Consider the following 6,000-nt stretch of genomic DNA (forward strand, 5'->3'; position numbering starts at 1 on the left):
TCCAACTTGGAAGCATCGAGGACGCACTTTCTGATCAAAGGCTCTCTTCATTCGATTCTGATACAACTGCCCATGACAAATGGCTGCCATTCGCTTATCTTCGATAAGACTCAACTCATTGAACCTTGTCTGAATCCATTCAGCTTCGTCTAACTTGACATCCAGCAGGATTCTTAGAGAAGGAGTCTCCACTTCAACAGGAAGGACTGCTTCCATACCATACAGAAGGGAGTAAGGGGTTGCCCCGGTCGATGTACGTACTGAAGTACGGTACCCATGCAAGGCGAAGGGTAGCATCTCATGCCAATCTCTGTACGTAACGACCATCTTCTACACAATCTTCTTTATGTTCTTATTTGCTGCCTCAACAACACCGTTCATCTTAAGACGATAAGGGGAAGAATTGTGATGTTGAATGTTGAAGTTCTTGCACAACTCCTTCATCATTTTGTTATTGAGATTAGAACCATTATCAGTAATGATTCTTTCAGGAATCCCATAACGATAAATGATTTCTCTCTTAATGAATCGGGCAACCACATGTCTGGTGACCTTCGTAAATGACGTTGCTTCGACCCACTTAGTGAAATAGTCGATGGAAACAAGGATGAAACGATGCCCATTGGAAGCAGTTAGCTCAATCTTTCCAATCATATCAATTCCCCACATAGCAAACGGCCACGGCGAAGACATCACATTCAGGGGATTTTGCGGCACATGCACCTTATCAGCATAAATCTGGCATTTATGACACTTTCGAGCATATTTGAAACAATCAGATTCCATTGTCATCCAGTAATAACCCGCTCTCAACAATTTCTTAGACATTGCATGTCCGCCGGCATGAGTACCGAAAGAGCCTTCATGAACTTCCTGCATTAACATGTCCGCTTCGTGTCTGTCCACGCATCTGAGCAAAACCATGTCGAAGTTCCTCTTATACAGCACATCGTCTTTGTTCAAGAAGAAACTGCCTGCCAATCTTCTCAAAGTCTTTCTGTCATTGTTGGATGCCCCTATAGGGTACTCTTGATTCTTCAGAAAGCATTTGATGTCGTGATACCAGAGCTTGTGATCAACTACCAGTTCAGCAGCAAACACATATGCGGCCCTATCGAGGCACATAACATCAATCCTGGGAACATGGTTCCACTGAATCACCTTGATCATGGACGATAGAGTAGCAAGAGCATTTGCCATCTGATTCACATCACGAGGTATATGATACAACTTTACTGTTGTGAAGAAAGTCAACAATCTTCTCGTGTAATCTCTGTAGGGGACCAAATTAGGTTGAAGAGTATTCCGATCACCATTCACTTGATTGATCACTAGAGCTGAATCGTCGAAGATGTCCAGAGTCTTGATTCTCAAATCAATGGCTTGCTCAATACCCAAGATACAGACCTCATACTCAACTTCATTATTGGTGCACTCAAAAGTCAGACGAGCGGTGAAAGGCATGTGGGCACCTTTCGGAGTGGTAATGACAGCACCAATTCCACTTCCTTTAGCATTGACGGCCCCATCAAACATTAAAGTCCACTTTTCATCTGGATCAGGTCCCTCCTCAACAACTGGCTCTTCGCAGTCTTTCATCTTGAGGAACATGATGTCTTCATCTGGAAAATCAAACTTCATCGGCTCATAATCATCAATCGGCTGCTGAGCAAGATAGTCTGATAGAATACTCCCTTTGATGGCTTTCTGGGATGTATACTGGATGTCGTACTCTGTCAGTACCATTTGCCAACGAGCAACCCTTCGGTGAGAGCTGGCTTCCCAAATATATATTTGACTGGATCCATTTTGGAGATCAGTAAGGTTGTGTGAGTCAGCATGTATTGTTTCAATCGCTTAGCAGCCCATGCAAGTGCACAACATGTCTTTTCAATCATTGAGTATCTCGACTCGCAATCTGTGAATTTTTACTCAGGTAGTAGATGGCATGCTCTTTCCTACCTGTCTCGTCGTGTTGACCGAGAACACAACCCATGGAATTATCCAGTACTGTCAAATACATAATCAGCGGTCTCCCTGGGACTGGAGGCATAAGGATTGGAGCATTCTGTAAATACTCTTTTATTTTTTCGAAAGCCCTTTGGCAATCATCATTCCACCTAATAGCCTGATCTTTTCTTAACAATTTGAATATTGGCTTACACGTGGCTGTTAGGTGAGAGATGAACCTTGCAATGTAGTTCAACCTCCCTAAGAAACCACAAACTTGTTTTTATGTTCTTGGCTCATGCATTTCTTCTATCGCTTTCACTTTGTCAGGATCCACCTCAATCCCTTTTTCGCTAACAATAAAATCCTACAGTTTTCCAGATCTCACCCCGAAAGTACACTTGTTCGGATTAAGCCTCAGCTTGAATTTCCTCAAACGCTCAAACAGTTTCTTCAAATTCACCAAATGTTCTTCTTCCGTCTGAGATTTGGAAATCATATCATCAACATAAACCTCGATTTCATGATGAATCATATCATGGAAAAGAGTTACCATAACTCGTTGATATGTTGCCCCAGCAATTTTCAGACCAAACGACATCACCTTGTAGCAGAAGGTGCCCCATTGGGTTATGAAAGTTGTCTTCTCCATGTCTTCTGGTGCCATCTTAATTTGATTATAGCCAGAAAAGCCATCCATGAAGGAGAATACCGAGAACTGAGCCGTGTTATCCACCAAAACGTCGATGTGAGGTAATGGGAAATCATCTTTAGGACTAGCTCTGTTCAGATCCCGGTAGTCAACACACATCCGTACCTTTCCATCCTTCTTAGGTACTAGAACGATATTTGCAACCCATGGCGGATAATTTGTAACTGCTAGAAATCATGCATCCAACTGTTTTTGCACTTCTTCCTTTATCTTGACACCCATCCATGGTCTTGTTCTTCTGAGCTTCTGCTTGACCGGAGGACAATCCTCTTTGAGAGGCAAACGGTGTACCACAATGTCTGTGTCAAGTCCTATCATATCCTGATAAGACCCAACGAAGATGTCAACATACTCTTGCAGCAATTCAATCAGCCCTTTCTTCACATTATCTTTCAAAGCAGCCCCTATCTTGATTTCTCTCTTGACACCCTCGGTGCCGAGATTAATCACTTCAATAGACTCTTGATGCGGTTGAATGATCCTTTCCTCCTGTTTTAACAACCTGGCAAGTTCTTCAGGGAGTTCACAGTCTTCATCACCCTCTTCTTCAGCTTGAAAGATTGGATTTTCATAGTCGAAGCGAGCCATAGCAGAACTGTTATCAATAGGACCCGGTGACGTGGATCTGCATGAGTGATGGTATGTGCTTAGGAGTGTGAAAAAAAAGAGTGACAACTAAACAAAACATTGCCAAATATATTTTTTTTTATTTTTTTTTAAAACTGCAAAAATAGAAAGATAGTGAACAAAATATTTGAATGCAAAAAGACGTCCTTTATTTATGATAAAAAATGCAGGTATCCACATAGATGAGCCCTACAATGAGTCATTACGCCCTGGGTGGAACGTAAGACTTGGATATGCATGAATAAAACCAAGAAAATTACTCTTCAAGAAGAGTGACTTGGATAATCTCTTTAGAAGACCAATTGCAGAGAACTTCACCGGGACCCTTGGACGCACCCGGTTGTCAATGTCGCACTCACTATCCTCATCTTCTTTGTTGATTTCAGACACCTGGCCATACTGAATGATGCCAGCACTAGAGAAAGCAATCAGCCCCTGACGAGTCTGAGGCGTTGAAGTTGTAGAAGTTGACCTGTGATGTAACCATTGGTTTTACAGGCACACAGGAGCTCATTGTTCTTCTCCTTCAGTCTGAATATCGAGAAACTAGCCTGAACGTCACTTCGGTCTGAATATCGAAAAACTAGCCTGAATGCCACTTCGGTCTGAATACCGGAAAATTGGCCTGAATGCCACAAGTTGCATCGACCTGAACGTCGGAAACTTCTTCGATCTGAACATCGGAGAACTGGCATGAATGCCACTTCGGTCTGAATACCGGAAAATTGGCTTGAATGCCACAAGTTGCATCGACCTGAACGTCGGAAACTTCCTCGATTTGAACATCAGAAAACTGGCTTGAACGCCACTTCGGTCTGAATACCGGAAAACTGGCTTGTATGCTACTTCGGTCTGAATACCGGAAAATTGGCTCGAATGACACAAGTTGTATCAACCTGAACGTCGGAAACTTCTTTGATCTGAACATCGGAAAACTGGCCCGAATGCCACTTCGCTCTGCATATCGGAAAACTGGTCTAAATGCCACAAGTTGCGTCGAATTGAACGTCAGAAACTTCTTTGATCTGAACATCGGAAAGCTGGCCGGAATGCCACTTCGGTCTGAATACCAGAGACTGGCCTGAATGCCACAAGTTGCATCGACCTGAACATCGGAAATTTCTTCGATCTGAACATCGGAAAATTGGCCTGAATGCCACTTCGGTCTGAAGACCGGAAATTGGCATGAATGCTACAAGTTGCGTCGACCTGAACGTCAGAAACTTCTTCGATCTGAACATCGATAAATTGGCCTGAATGCAACTTTGGTCTGAATACCGGAAAATTGGCCTGAATGCCACTTCGGTCTGAATACCGGAAACTTGGCCTGAATGCCACAAGTTGTATCGACCTGAAAGTCAAAAACTTCTTCAATCTGAACATCGGAAAACTGGCCTGAATGTCACTTCGTTCTAAATACCGGAAAATTGGCCTGAATTCCACTTCGTTCTGAATACCGGAAAATTGGCCTGAATGCCATAAGTTGCATCGACCTGAACGTCGGAAACTTCTTCGATATATACATCGGAAAAATGGCCTGAACGCCACTTCGGTCCGAATGCCGGAGAACTGGCATGAATGCCACTTCGGTCTGAATACCGGAAAATTGGCCTGAATGCCACAAGTTGCATCGACCTGAACGTCGGAAACTTCTTCGATCTGAACATCGGAGAACTGGCATGAATGCCACTTCGGTCTGCATATCAGAAAATTGGCCTGAATGCCACAAGGTGTGTCGACCTGAACATTGGAAACTTCTTCGATCTGAACATCGGAAAGTGGCCTGAATGCCACTTCGGTCTGAATACCGGAGACTGGCCTGAATGCCATAAGTTGCGTCGACCTGAACATCGGAAATTTCTTCGATCTGAACATCGGAAAATTGGCCTGAATGCCACTTCGGTCTGAATACCGGAAATTGGCCTGAATTCCACAAGTTGCGTCGAGCTGAACGTCAGAAACTTCTTCGATCTAAACATCGGAAAATTGGCCTGAATGCCACTTCGGTCTGAATACCGGAAAATTGGCCTGAATGCCACTTCGGTATGAATACCGAAAGCATGGCCTGAATGCCACAAGTTGCATCGACCTGAACATCGGAAACTTCTTCGTTCTGAACATCGGAAAACTGGCCTAAATGCCACTTCGGTCTGAATACCGGAAAATTGGCCTGAATGCCACAAGTTGCATCGACCTGAACGTCGGAAACTTCTTCGTTCTGAACATCGGAGAACTGGCATGAATGCCACTTCGGTCTGAATACCGGAAAATTGGCTTGAATGCCACAAGTTGCATCGACCTGAAAGTCGGAAACTTCCTCGATTTGAACATCAGAAAACTGGCTTTAACGCCACTTCGGTCTGAATACCGGAAAAACTGGCCTGTATGCTACTTCGGTCTGAATACCGGAAAATTGGCTCGAATGACACAAGTTGTATCAACCTGAACGTCGGAAACTTCTTTGATCTGAACATCGGAAAACTGGCCCGATTGCCACTTCGCTCTGCATATCAGAAAACTGGTCTAAATGCCACAAGTTGCGCCGAATTGAACGTCGGAAACTTCTTCGATCTGAACATCGGAAAGCTGGCCGGAATTACACTTCGGTCTGAATACCGGAGACTGGCCTGAATGCCACAAGTTGCATCGACCTGAACATCGGAAATTTCTTCGATCTGAACATCGGAAAATTGGCCTGAATGCCACTTCGG

The sequence above is a fragment of the Lathyrus oleraceus genome, chromosome 7 (assembly GCF_024323335.1).
Source record: "Lathyrus oleraceus cultivar Zhongwan6 chromosome 7, CAAS_Psat_ZW6_1.0, whole genome shotgun sequence".
In the NCBI taxonomy this organism is placed as follows: domain Eukaryota; kingdom Viridiplantae; phylum Streptophyta; class Magnoliopsida; order Fabales; family Fabaceae; genus Lathyrus; species Lathyrus oleraceus.